The 15,269-nt window shown below is 41.4% G+C and overlaps 1 pseudogene; it reads right to left on the bottom strand.

The window, feature by feature from the left end:
- Gm5896 (predicted gene 5896) lies at positions 10,831-11,782 on the bottom strand (annotated as a pseudogene).

Genomic DNA, 15,269 nt, shown 5'->3' with positions numbered 1-15,269 from the left:
CTATGCGTTGAACAGCACAATGCCTATATGAGAGTAACAATATTAATCCCAGTTTTTATGTCAATAAATTCATACCATTGAAAACCTTACATTTCTGTTAAATGAATTCTGTACCAATGGAAAGAGATTATAAACTTCAACTTTTTATCAATTATAAAGATTTCTACCAATGTAAGATATAGGTATGTAATGTTTTAAGAGTAAATTTGATAACATATCCCTATTTGTCTATTTACGTAACTTCTATGACATTACTCTATTCCCCTTTTCTCTTCTATCCTCTTCCCTATTACCTGAGAAGGAAAGATAGAGAAGAGGAAAGGAAAGGTAGAAATCCCTGACTTTAAGCTCTATAGTTCCCTCCCTGTCCAAATCTACATTTATAAAGTACCCCTTTAATGGACAACATATCTATAATTTATAAAATAAGCAGAACCATGCACCCCAACATAAGTAACTGGGACTTCAATCTTCTTTTGTCTTCTTCCAGCTGAATTGGGAAGAAGAATGTTTTTCTGGGGGCTCAAAGAGAAATAGGAAAGTTGGCTTTCTCCAAAAACAGCTAGCTGGCATCGTTTGTCTTCTAGTTGCTCTGTGCAGAGAAAGTTCATTGTTTAGGGGGCATCCTGACTATGACATTTTGAAAGGCTGGATAGGCAAGCTAGCTGTTTTAGAAAAGTTCTGGAAGCAGCTTCGATGTAGTTGAGACAGAATCAAACACAAAGTTGGAATGGAAGTTCCCAGAATCTCAGCATCCCAGAGAGTGAATCTTTACAGGGCTGTCTTTCTCTTCTTTCTTCCTGCAGTACACAAAACTTACAAGCAACATATAGTTCTGTAAAAACATTCACATGGAGTGTGCAGGGTGCACAGATTGGTTAATGATGATCAATAAAGATGACTGCCTTTCTTCAGGTTAGTTTGATCACATAATATAAATTGCAATATAACTTTGTATATATGCTATCTCAAAGGATGGTATGTAATAACAAGTGATGAGAAATTTGTACCCAATAAGCGTTAATGTCTGTGTATAGACATTTTAGTCTTAGCCAGTTCCAGAGCTGTCTCTGTATACAGAGACATAAATATCACCACACATATTGTTGTGATTTTGTTGATTGTTGGTTGTCTTAGTCTCCCTTTTCTTCTCCATCACTGAGGTCTTCAGGAGGTCTCTCTTTGTCATGTCTGGTTTTTATTAACTTGGAAGGAACTCATAGCTTTTCTTTTCCTGTGGAAACATAGGAATAAACCACCCCCTAGTGTAACAATTTCCCATTTTCCATTCTGATAACATAATATCCTTAATTTAAACAGGCTGTTTGAGTTCAGTGGTTTTTTCCACAATCCAATGTCAGTAGCTGTGGTTTTGTTCATTAGGATTTAAAAATTTTAAGGTTATGAAAGCACTATGTAATCTACCTTTGGGGGTTTTTGTTGTCCCCATTTGCCTGTTGTTTCTCTACATTCCCTAGTCAGACATTGGCCTTTACCATATGTTTGACACATTCCAGAAGGCATGGCCCCCTTTTGGGATTACTTTGGTTTTTCCTGCAGTTATTTCTGAGATGACCCTGCTCACCACAAGTAACACATTTGAAACCTTGGGTCATCTTTAGGTGTCTAGTGGCAGCTTCTCCTATTACAGTAATATCAGGAGAGAAAGATCCAGTATCAGCTGTATGTCTAGCCCACTCATCTATTGATGCTGACCTTGCCCTCAGTGGTCTGATTACTTCCTTGCATTCAGCATTTGCATCCTCAGAGACTATAGACACGGTTATTGCCTTTCTTGCTGCTGAATCTGATACATTCCTTTCCACAGCTGAGGCTAGTCCTTATAAAAAGTCAGGGAAGGTTTCTTTTGGACCTTGCATGACTTGAGTAAATGAATCAAGTCTTTTCCCAGATTCTTTGACTTTGTCCCAGGCCTTTAAGGCTGACAACACACACAATGCCAGGGTTTCTTCATCATATACAGCCTGCACCTCTACCTCAGCAAAGCAACCTTCACCGAGTAGCTGGTCTGTGGAAATCTCTCTATTTTGTCATGCTATCTTCATCACTTCTTCTCTCCACCATGAGAACCATTGAAAATGTGTGGCAGGTTGTAGTATTGTCCTTGCCATATCTTTCCAGTCTTGGGGGATTAGTCTATTTTTAATAGTCCAAGAAGTCAGGATTTGTTTTACAGATGGAAAATGCATTCCAAAATTAATGACACTTTCCTTAAATGTCCTCAGATCTAACAGACCCACAAGTTGCCATTCAAATTCCTGATAACCCTGTGGCTGATCATCGTCTGGAGGTCATTGTTGTACATTAACTGGATAGACTAAAGCTTGCTTTCTAACAGCCTTTGGTTGGCTTTCTCTAATTTTATCTTCTGTTTCTACCTGAGTATTTTCCTTAATTGAAAATTTAAATTCCTCCCTCAAGGTCTATGCCCATGCTCCATAGCTCTCCTTTTGTCTACTCCTGTTCCTTGAGCTCCTGTATTCTCTGTTCAAGGTTCTGCCTCCATAGTTTTATTTTGTCTTTATATTGCAATTCTGATACTCTGCTGTCCATTTTATTTTGATTGATTAATTTTAAAAGGTTGATCTCCAAGTCTTGCCTCCAAACCTCATTATCTTCCCTTTGCTTCTCAGTCTGATCTTTGAGCTGTTGTATCTTTTGTTCTAGCATCTCTTCCAGCTCCTGTCTCCCATCTTCATCTTCATCTTTCTGTCTCTTATTCTGATCCATAATTTCCTATGTCTTCAACTCTAGTGTTTCCTCTAGGCCATGTTGCCAAGTCTTAAATTTCTTTTTCTGTTGTTCATGCTTCTCTATAATTTCCTGTATTTTCTGTTCTAGGCCCTGATTCCATAATGTTACTCCTCTTTATGTTGTCATTCTGATATTGCAGCATCTGCCTTAGTTTGATTTGCTAGGTTTAGTAAATTATCCTCTAGACTTTGCTTACTTTGACCTATAAAATCCTGAACCTTTAGTTCTAGTGTTACCTGTAATCTCTTTTCCAAGGCAAACAATTTCTTATCTAGGGCTCTGTCTTTTGAGAAGACATAGTAAATCAAGAGAATATATATTGAAATACCAGTAAATGACAAGTTAGCTATTTCCTTTAAATTGGTCCATGTTAAATCATTCAAAATATCATCCCATAAAAGTTATTTATTGTGTTTCTCATCTTTAAGTATCAAAAAAGTTATATTTCTCTCTTTATTATCAATATATTACCTGATCTTTAGCACTTTGTACCAGTGTCTCCCTCTGCTGTTCAATTTGGAACAGTGCAGTTCTGTCTAATTCTTTATTCACCGGGAGGGGCTGACTGTAGAAAGACTGAGGCTTCTGTGCTTCTGTTTGGGTTGCAGCTGGCAATGTGTGCTTGTGTGTGGATCTCAGGAAGCCTGCAGCTCAAACAAGCAGTAGGGAGATCCAGTCTGGCTGTCCGTTTCCTGTGTAGACTCAGGTAGGTGGGTGGGTAGTGTAATTGAACACAGAAAGTCTGTCCCGAGCATAGATGCCTCAATCAGTTCCCAAAATTACCTCCCAGGCAGTTAAGCTCAAGGGTCTCCTGTCCCTCCCTGTGATTCTTACAGGGCAGTGCCTAAGTCTAGCTCCAGCCTGTGGTGCTGCCCCTGGCCCTAGCTCTCGGCCTGGGGGTTAAGGGAAAGAGCCTCTCTGCAGTTCTCTGTAGGCCCCTGAGACAGACCCAGTCACCTTTCAATCCACACAGAGCTGCATCCTAGATCGATGCTCCAGCTGTGTATTCAGGGGTGGAGTGGGGGGCAGTGAACTTTTATCTCACATTAGTTGAGTTCTAATCAATACAGGATGGGCACCAATTTGTTGCAGTAAAGCTCTAAGTCCAATAAACCCATGCAATGAAAACACAACTCAATTAATATGAATATAAGCTGGGCACCTAGATTGGGCAGATTTACCACTGCACTATTCCCCAGCTATGAGATCCCTTATAACTTGATGTTTCCCAGACCACGTGCTTCTGCTCCATTTCCCTTCCATCTTCTCTTCTTTAGTTTTCCTCTCTTTGTCTCCCTCTCCTCCTTTCTCTCCCTCTCTCTCTCTAAAACTTTTTGCTTCACCTTTCCCTTCCACTACCCAATCACTGGCTTTAGCCATTATCTTACGAGTTAAAATGGGGAGAAGTTTCACATGAAGTCACTGAGTGTGAGATTTACTTCTCTTTTGAGGCAGCCTCTCTTGGGGATGCAGAATTAGCATCAAAATACAAACAGCACCAGGACAATCCACAACAGAGTAAAGTTATCTATCTATCTATCTATCTATCTATCTATCTATCTATCTATCTATCTATCTATCTATCTATCTATCTATCTCTATCTATCTACCTACCTACTTATCTACCTATCTACCTACCTATCTATCTATCTATCTATCTATCTATCTATCTATCTATCTACCTACCTACCTATTATAGGTTCACAGCAATTTGAGCTTGTTTGGATTGTGAGGGATTCTAGACCCTGGAGGGGTTTCCAGGGCCCTCTCTGTAGGCTGCATGGGCACTCACTCAGTTCACACTTGCACTCCCCTTTCTGAGAAATCCAGTCTCAGAGAAGCAGCTGCTGACTGTGGGTCTCAGATTTCCCTGTGCAGCTTCCATTCCAACTCAATTCTTCAACGAATTCGAAAGGGCAATCGGCAGATTCATCTGGAATAACAAAAAACCGAGGATAGCAAAAACTCTTCTCAAGGATAAAAGAACCTCTGGTGGAATCACCATGCCGGACCTAAAACTGTACTACAGAGCAATTGTGATCAAAACTGCATGGTACTGGTATAGTGACAGACAAGTAGACCAATGGAACAGAATTGAAGACCCAGAGATGAATCCACACACCTATGGTCACTTGATCTTCGACAAGGGAGCTAAAACCATCCATTGGAAAACAGACAGCATTTTCAACAAATGGTGCTGGCACAACTGGCGGTTATCATGTAGAAGAATGCGAATTGATCCATTTCTATCTCCTTGTACTAAGGTCAAATCTAAGTGGATTAAGGAACTCCACATAAAACCAGAGACACTGAAACTTATAGAGGAGAAAGTAGGGAAAAGCCTCGAAGATATGGGTACAGGGGAAAAATTCCTGAATAGAAGAGCAATGGCTTGTGCTGTAAGATCAAGAATCGATAAATGGGACCTCATAAAATTGCAAAGCTTCTGCAAAGCAAAAGACACCGTCAATAAGACAAAAAGGCCACTAACAGATTGGGAAAGCATCTTTACCTATCCCAAATCGGATAGGGGACTACTATCCAATATATATAAAGAACTCAAGAAGGGGGACTCCAGAAAATCAAATAACCCCATTAAAAAATGGGGCTCAGAGCTGAACAAACAATTCTCAACCGAGGAATACCGGATGGCAGAGAAGCACCTGAAAAAATGTTCAACATCCTTAATCATCAGGGAAATGCAAATCAAAACAACATTGAGATTCCACTTCACTCCAGTCAGAATGGCTAAGATCAAAAATTCAGGTGACAGCAGATGCTGGCGTGGATGTGGAGAAAGAGGAACACTCCTCCATTGTTGGTGGGATTGCAGGCTTGTACAACCACTCTGGAAATCAGTTTGGTGGTTCCTCTGAAAATTGGACATAGTACTACCGGAGGATCCCGCAATACCTCTCCTGGGCATATATCCAGAAGATGCCCCAACTGGTAAGAAGGACACATGCTCCACTATGTTCATAGCAGCCTTATTTATAATAGCCAGAAGCTGGAAAGAACCCAGATGCCCCTCAACAGAGGAATGGATACAGAAAATGTGGTACGTCTACACAATGGAGTACTACTCAGCTATTAAAAAGAATGAATTTATGAAATTCCTAGCCAAATGGATGGACCTGGAGGGCATCCTCATCGTGAGTGAGGTAACACATTCACAAAGGAACTCACACAATATGTACTCACTGATAACTGGATATTAGCCCAAAACCTAGGATACCCAAGATATAAGATACAATTTGTTAAACACATGAAACTCAAGAAAAATGAAGACTGAAGTGTGGACACTATGCCCCTCCTTAGAAGTGGGAACAAAACACCCATGGAAGGAGTTACAGAGACAAAGTTTGGTGTTGAGATGAAAGGATGGACCATGTAGAGACTGCCATATCCAGGGATCCACCCCATAATCAGCTTCCAAACGCTGACACCATTGCATACACTAGCAAGATTTTATCGAAAGGACCCAGATGTAGCTGTCTCTTGTGAGATTATGCCGGGGCCTAGCAAACACAGAAGTGGATGCTCACAGTCAGCTAATGGATGGATCACAGGGCTCCCAATGGAGGAGCTAGAGAAAGTACCCAAGGAGCTAAAGGGATCTGCAACCCTATAGGTGGAACAACAATATGAACTAACCAGTACCCGGGAGCTCTTGACTCTAGCTGCATATGTATCAAAAGATGGCCTAGTTGGCCATCACTGGAAAGAGAGGCACATTGGACTTGCAAACTTTATATGCCCCAGTACAGGGGAACGCCAGGGCCAAAAAGGGGGAGTGGGTGGGTAGGGGATTGGGGGGGTGGGTATGGGGGATCTTTGGGATAGCATTGAAAATGTAAACGAGGAAAATACCTAATAAAAAAAAGAAAAAAAATAATTCTGGGAAGTGAGAAAGAAGTGAAAGCAAAACGTAGAGTTTGGCTGTGTTGATGGTGTCCTAAGCCCTGGTTAGAGGAAGAGAAGAGGCTTCCTTTCCAGCCGCCATGGACCTGGGGCTACTTAAGCCTAGTCCTGTGAAGAAGAGAGCCCCCTCCAGCATAGCTGCTTTCAACAGTGTAAAAGGCGTGTGCTTTGTGAGAGGTGGAAATACTTTTAGCTTCTCCTGCCTCATCTGTCCTTTAATGTGCAACATGCAGTATAAAATTTTAAACACAGTATAGAGGAATATGTGCAAAAGAAATGTAGAAGGAAAATATGCAGAAGCAAGAAATTGCAGGTGAGACCGGGAGAAAATAGCCCCATCAGACACAGGAAACTGCATGTGAGACCAGGAGAGGGCAGAGCTGTGGATGTTCCAGATGCCTGAACTGGAAGAAAGAGCCATAAGATATTATGACAAATGTATAACATAGATTAGAGGAAAAAATTTGGACTGAATAAATGAACAATTGATACACAAAAATGCTAAGGACTGCTTCTCATTCTCAATGGTGGCTGAGTGTGTAAAGGTAACACAGTAATAATTAGCAAGAATAAATCCACCCCAAGATCACTGACACACTAGCAGCTTACACGTGCTAGGCACGTGTTCTGCAACTGAGCTAAATACGTACCTTCTTTTTGTATTTTATTTTTAGCCCAGGGTACTTTGCCCAGGCTACCCTTGCAGTTGTCATCTGCCTACCTCAACTTCTCAAGGATATGAGATAACAGGTTTGCACCACCAGGTATATCAACAATTATCTTGTGCCTGCTCTGAAGTCTCTCCCTGGATATCTTGGACATGGATGTTGCCAACTTGGAAAAATACAACCACAGCAGCAGGGGGTCTTCAGAGTGACACTTTAGTTGCCCACCTGATGACAGTGGAGTGTCATGAATGAAACAGGGCTAGTGCCTTCCAGAGTCAGGGAGTGATTTCCCTTCCTGCCTGTTAAAAATCAGGTTTGCCCAGTACTTCTGAGGATCACAGCTGGTTCTTGTGATCCTGGGAACATTCAGGATCAGAGTTATTTTTCTGTTAGCATTGTGATTTAACATCTCAATAGAGACAGGTGGCTTCAAGGAGACAGAAGGAGAAGAGGCACAGTTTCAGATGGCATTAATGAATTGGTGGATGCTCTAGGCATGGAAAGACAGGAGACCATCCATTCCAGAGACTAAGATGCACAGGTAGATTGTAGTGAATCCAACACAGGGTTGCACTGATGAATGCAAGGGGGTTGACTTGTCATTCTGGCTTTCCTGTTTTCTTTTTTCTTTTTAATGTAAACTTTGTCCCTTTTCTACGAAAGAATTTTCTATGCAGTGACTTTACTATTACCAAGGAGAGACACTCATATCTGCAGCGTGTCTGCCTTGAACACCATGTGTGTTCACCATTGAACACTGTGTATGACCATGAGCTAATGAATTTAAGGTGCAAGTGTCGTTTTCCTGTCACAGGCAGACAGATCAGACAGAGGGAGCTGAAGTCATTTAGGGATATTGATACCAAACTGAAATGATTTATCTCTTTTGGCACTTAATGTCTGTATGATGACATTTCTTGGTGCCATTTAGGCTGGGATTACAATTTTGCCTCATCACCATGGGAGACAAGTTCTTGTGACAGGAGATTAAGGCAGGAGCGATGTCTGAGCCCCACAGTGCTAATGCAGGGGGCTGTGTTCATACAGCAATGACTGAGCAGCTGACCCATGCTCTGGTGGCTTCCTAAGTGGTGTACTTCCAGGGAACACCATACAATACCAGATTCCCTGTAGTTCTCAGTGTTGTGAAAAATAAGCTACCGTTCCAAGGAACTGCAGGACACAACATCCAGACATGGTAGAGGAGAGTCTTTCCATCAGTCAGTGTTGCCAGGCTTTCTTCAGGGTCATATTCTGAAAAGCAAATGTATCTGGAGAGGTAATTTAACCCTGCCATGTCGCTAGACAAATCTGTAGCCTGTGTCACTGAAGGGTTGGGATGTCAAGGCAAACAAGGGAGTCTGTATAGATCAAATATTGGTGGAATTAATCACACTAACTCCATACACTGGTTCTACTTTCCTCCTCCTAACTATACATAAGCTACAATCCCCTCTGACTAGGTCAGTGCATGGGGGCTTGAATTATCTCAGCTGGATCTAACTAGGGTCAACTTGTTTGTTTCCTTTCATTTTGGCAATGGTGCAAGTGGCCTGGACTCTGCCCACCACGGGTGTCCTTAAAGGGCTCTAGGAAGGCAGTGTGTGAGGAGACACAGTGCGAGGAGCTCACCCCTGCATACCACCTCCCTGAAATGGCCTCTTTCACTTGCCAGCCTGAGGCAGGCCTGCTGAGGTCTGTCTGCCCTTGGCTGAGTTCTCTGTTCCAAGCACTGTACTTTTCACCGTGTTTCCCTCCCTTCCCTGTAGATGCACACACTCTCTTCTGGAGTCACATAGTACACACGAAATTCTCACTGTTCTCTCAAGGTGATCCACTGTTATTGCTGAATGTCAAGCAGAGAACCATCCTCAAGGGGTATGAGTGCTGCACAAAAATTCATTCTGATGGTCAGAGTGGCTGTTGTCTTTAATTAGATAACTGATGAGTACCATTGAGTAGAAAAAGTTATGCCTTGTTGACCATATTCCTGGATTTCAATGGGTGACATTAGATTTTTAGTATTTTAGCTCTCTGCTGGGCACTATTAGGAAGGGATAAAGCTGTGTGATGGATCACAGTGTGAAATCTAAGGCAGACACATCGTTAACAGGTGTCCAGGAGATTTTTCTTTTACCTATCTAGTTAACAGACACTGAAGTGGGCATTCATCCCTGGTAGCTTGTTCCTGAACACTGATGTTTAAAAATTGCTCCCCTGCTGAGGACCAGCCTCAGTCATTTTGGGGGAATCTAGTTGGATCAGTATGACATCGTAGTTGCAGGCAATGATCCAGGTGTATGTTGACAGGGGACTCATTGTTCTGAAGCTGTGCTTGGAGACAGCTTTCAGGTTTTCTCTCTGAGTTCACCTCAGTCTTTTATTGATGACACACTTCCTTCTTATAAAATAATACAAAATCAAAAGGCCTTTTAAATAATTTTCCCCAAGAAGCCCTATGTAAATATGTCACCAGAAAGCACAGTGCATACATAAATTCACAGTTCAGTGTCTGCAAAAGCAATTTGTACATTAACTTTAACTCTCAGAAAAGCCTGCAAATCATAGATTATCTGGGCATAAACTTGCCATTTTTAGCACTGGCATGAAAACAGAAAGGTGCTAAACAGATCAGAGAAATATTCATATTTTTAGCATGTCTAAATTTGCTAAATCTCTTCTGCCAGTTTGTTAAGCTCATCAAAATATCTATTTCTATAGTGCTTTTCAAAGTCTTTTTTTTTAATTCCTTAATTTTTTATTCCTGGTACCACTACCACAATTTACAGGTACAATACCTGATGTAATGAAAAGAAAAAGAAAAAGACAAAGCTACAACAGATAAAAGACCTCAAGAATGAACATCTAATTGACACTACATTGCATTAATCAGTAGCTGCACTTTTTACAAACTGTGGCTATGACAGTCCTGAACAAGAAGGGTTTCCTGTTTAAGCTGCAGTAACTTTTCTGACTATGGATCATCGTTCCTTCTGTGGTAGATTTTTTTTTTTGAATTAATTTTTTATTAGGTATTTTCCTCATTTACATTTCCAATGCTATCCAAAAAGTCCCCAATACACTCCCCCCCCCAACTCCCCTACCCACCCACTCCCACTTTTTGGCCCTGGCGTTCCCCTGTACTGGGGCATATAAAGTTTGCAAGTCCAATGGGCCTCTCTTTCCAGTGATGGCTGACTATGCCGTCTTTTGATACATATGCAGCTAGAGTCAAGAGCTCTGGGGTACTGGTTAGTTCATAATGTTGTCTGTGGCAGATTTTTACAGTTCCTCTAATGCATTTGGGACGACTGTCTCAATGTAACCTGCAGCTTTCCTGACAACTCCTGGCTCTCCTGCTAAGAACTGTAGCCGTTTCTGTTTTATTTTAAAACCTTCTGCTACCATATCCACCATTTCCACTTCCAGATCCACCATGGGGACTGTCTGAGCTTCTTCCACCAAAACTGTGCCCCTTCATGGGTCCATAATTTGATTGTTGCTGTCCAGTATAGTTTCCAAAGTCATTATAGTTTCCACCACCACTATAGTTACCTCCACCAAAATATCCTCCTTCATTGTAACCATCATAGCCTCCTCCTCCACCACCATATCCACCACCCTGGTTTCCATATCCTGGTCCACCACCTCCATAACCTCCTCTACTACTGTAACCAGGACCACCACCATAGTTGCCAATATCACCTCCAAATCCATTATATCCACCATCACCACCTCCATAACTACCTCTGCTGCCACCACCTCCACCACCATAGCCACCTCTTCCACCAAAGTTTCCTCCATGACCTATAAAGTTACCAGATCCTCCTCCGTGACCTCTCTGTGATCCAGCAGGCTGCATCTCTTGTTTAGAAAGGGCCTTTTTCACTTCACAATTATGCCCATTAATAGTGTGGTATTTCTGAACAACAATTTTATCAGCTGTGTCATGATCATCAAAAGTTACAAAAGCAAATCCTCTCTTTTTCCCACTCTGCCTGTCTTCCATAACCTCTATGGTTTCAATCTTGCCATATTTTTCAAAGTAGTCTCTCAGGTTATATTCTTCCGTATCCTCTTTAATACCACCAACGAAAATTTTCTTCACCGTTAAATGGGCACCAGACTTTACAGAATCCTCTAGAAACAGCTCTCTTCTGTTCCACCACACGCCCATCAACCTTGTGTGGCCAAGCACACATTGCAGCAGCCACCTCTTCAACACAAGAGTAGGTCACAAAACCAAAGCCTCTGGAATGTTTTGTTTGGGGATCTCTCATTACCACACAGTCTGTAAGTGTGCCCTATTTCTCAAAATGTTCTCTTAAGCTATCATCTGTTTTTTCAAAGCTCAGACCACCAATAAACAGCTTCCTCAGCTGCTCTGCTTCCATTGGATCATGGCCCTCCATTTTGAGACCAGACTCGCCTCTTCCAACTCGAGTTCAATATGGAGCCCAGCTTTTCAAACTCTTTTCCATGTTCAATGTTAATTCCTCTGGCAGCTTCCCCCAGGGTTCCTCACAAAACTGAATTCAATCTCTTAGAACTTGTACCCTAATTTCCTTAGGCAGGGGATGCCAGGGATTCAAATCAGTGTGTTCTGGTCTTTCCAGGAAGGTCAGTTCCCTAATCCAACAGCTCCCATGCAGGGTCTAAACCCTTGTGTCCATCTATCATACATATATCTTCCCATTTTCCCCAATATTTCAGCATCAAACTTTCTGTTATTAGAGATCACTCCTTGTCAGGGTTCTCACCATTGCTCACTAATTCAGGAGACCCAGATATTCCTTCTTTTATCTTATGCCTTGCAATTTCTATGGACATCCCTGTCCTTAGTGACAAGGCCCAATGTTCATTTTCTTTCATTTTGGATGTTCAGTTTTCTAAACTACTAAAGCTTCAGATTTCTTAAAAAAACATTTCCTGCTTCAGATATTTCCTGGAAACTATGCAATCATCATGAGTTGGCTGAAGATTCACAGAGAACAGTTAACACACTCAGCCTCAGCATCCAGGGCTGCTTGTCCCGATATGCCTGGGTTGACTGCTTGAATGGCCAGCACCAAATAAGTCTGTTCTTTATAGATGTCAGAGCCATTTCCTTTCTCGGAACACCCTCAATCCCTTTCCCAGACATTTTTGCCAGAGTTGTATTTGAGGAGAAATGTGGTAAAGAAAAAGGCAAAAGAAGCAAGCATACAAGACAGAGCAACACCGTCTTTCACCAGAAAGACAGAGATGCATTATTCAGGTTGACGGTGCTCCAGCAGCTAACACTGTGCCAAGCAGTCGCATTTGCAACCGTGCCATACCTGACATTCCCCGATGACACATGAATGCCCATTTATGTTCTTTGGGCTGTAGTGACAAGAAAATGACAGCAAAGCTGACAGCAGCCACTGCCCCTTCTGTTTCAGAAGGAAGCCACCCCTCCCAACACCCAGTGTGCCTTTTCTTTCTCAAGCCCTACATTTTGTCCTCATTGTGAGGAAAAAAAAGTTGAGAGGTGACAATTGAAGTATCAAGTATGCAAAGTCAGAAAAATTTCAACATTAAAGGTAGCAACAGGGTTTTAGTCTGAGTGCTGACCAATTGTGGTTCTCTCTCTCTCTCTCTCTCTCTCTCTCTCTCTCTCTCTCTCTCTCTCTCTCTCTCTCTTGTCTAAGAGAGGCTGGAGGAATTGTCACTTTCATGAGAAATCCTTATAGGTTGAAGGGATACGAGCAATGTTTTGACAGCTGGTTGGGAAGTGGGTGGGAATGCTGAATGTTCAGGTGCAATGACCTGGTCTTAAATGGCCCTCTAAGCCCCATGTTAAAGGCTTGTTGGGAGGGCACTGCTGGGGGAAATGACCTATGAGGTAAGCAGTGCCTTCTGTCTCTGCCACTCGGCACACCTATCATAAACTCAAAGTGCAGGGCCATGTCACCTGGAAATAGAACCTTCAGAATATTAAGCTAGAAAATGAATGTCTAAATATTATAAAGTAGATTTCTGTCCCTCACCGAGTATAATACTCAAATACAAATGCACCTAAGATTTTAATATAATACTTGAAACTGTTGAAGAAAAAATCAAAGGAAGCTCTTCAAACACAGAGCAAAGCAAAGACTGAAAGGACCTCCTGCATTCAGGAGATGATGCCAGCCATTAACAAATGCAATCTCATGAACTCAAAAAGCTTCTGCCAAGCAAGAGAAATATCAGTGAAGTGGCTGGCCACAGAATCGAAGAAAGTCTATATACTGTTACATCTGATAGAGAGGATTAATATCTAGAGTGGAGGGAACTAAAAAATAACCAACAAGAACCTAATTAGTAACTGGCATCATCAATTAAAAGCTTGTTCAAGAAAGATGAAAATCACCTGACCAAAATAAAATGAAAAGCATGTTCAACCTCACTTTTCATCAAAGAAGTACAAATAAAGGCTAAATGGAGATTCATTTTTCCCAAGTCAGAATGGCACTACTTAAATTAAGACATGACAAACTCTGTCAAAAAAATAAACTGAAGAAAAACCTCCTGCATCACTGCTGAGGATATAAGCTTTTTCATCATGTATAGAAGTTCAAACAAACCTCAGACATTTACATACCTGATACCATGCTGGACCCCATGCGAACCTTAGAACCCAGCAGGTAGCCACCCCGCCCCAACACCTGCAAAATGGCAGCAAAGACCTAACCTATTAAACACCCAGTCCACAGTTCCAGGATCCAGGAAAGTACCTGAATGTGCCAGCCTTGCCTTTCGGCTTCTATAGGTCTGCTTCTTGATAACTATTCTAGCTAACTGCAGTGTCATTCATGATATAGCTGTTGTACTTGAAAGTCTAAAGACGGTGAGATTCAGGGCTGCACCATTTGCACAAGTTCCCCATGCAGCAGCTGGTTAGTAGTATAGTTTTTATTCACCTTTAAGAGAGACCATGTGTTTTCATTGCTAGAATTACCACACGGTAGAATCATAATCGTGGTCCTTCAAACAACTAAAATTGAATCTACCATTTGACCTAGGTAATACCATTCCTGGGTATTTATTTACAAAAAGTATTTTAATTCACTATATTAGAGACTTATTTGCCTGTCAGTGTTGATTGTAGCACACCTGTACTTGACTCTCATATTGCATAACCAGAATCTATTCAGGGTTTTCTAGAGGAATAGAACTGATAGAATGAATCTGACTGTGTGTCTCTCTGTCTATATAAAGGAGGATGATTAGATTGTACTACCAGGCTATGGCTTAGCTTGTCCAAAAATGGCTGTCTAGCACCAGGCATTCCAAGAGTCCAGTAATTGTTTAATCCATCAGGCTGTGTCAGCTGTTCTCTGATGTAGTCTGTCTAGATTCCAAAAGAAATGGTCTCTAATATCAGTGAAGGCATGGACTTGCCAGCAAGAGCAAGGGCAAGCAACCAAAGAGCATAGTGCTCTCTTCTTCCACATTCTTTATATAGGCTACCACCAGATGGGTTAGCCCAAATTAAAAGCAGACCTTCCTACCTGAAAAGACCCAGATTAATGTTGGCTATTTCTACTTCAAATAATTTAATATATTTTAATTTTAAAAAATCCCTCACTGGTGTACCCAATAAATTAGATTTTAGTTAATTCCAGGTGTAGCCTGGTTGACACCAAAAATAGTCATTGCAACAGTTCACTGCAGCTACATTAGGGAAATAGCATGTGTGTCAACAACATAGAAGGGGAGAAAGAAAATGGGATGTGTAAACATAATGGGAAATTATTTATTCATAAAAATAAAACTATGCTGTTTGCAGGAAAACAAAACAGTGGAGATTAGCATATGAATTAAGTTGGCTCAAGTTAAGTACATTTTCCTTATTAAGTGGGTCCTAGATTATACTTGAAAAATGGAATCCTGGTTGTATGT

This window comes from Mus musculus, chromosome 7 (genome assembly GCF_000001635.26).
Source record: "Mus musculus strain C57BL/6J chromosome 7, GRCm38.p6 C57BL/6J".
Taxonomy (NCBI): domain Eukaryota; kingdom Metazoa; phylum Chordata; class Mammalia; order Rodentia; family Muridae; genus Mus; species Mus musculus.
This window is presented reverse-complemented; position numbering and strand designations above follow the sequence as displayed.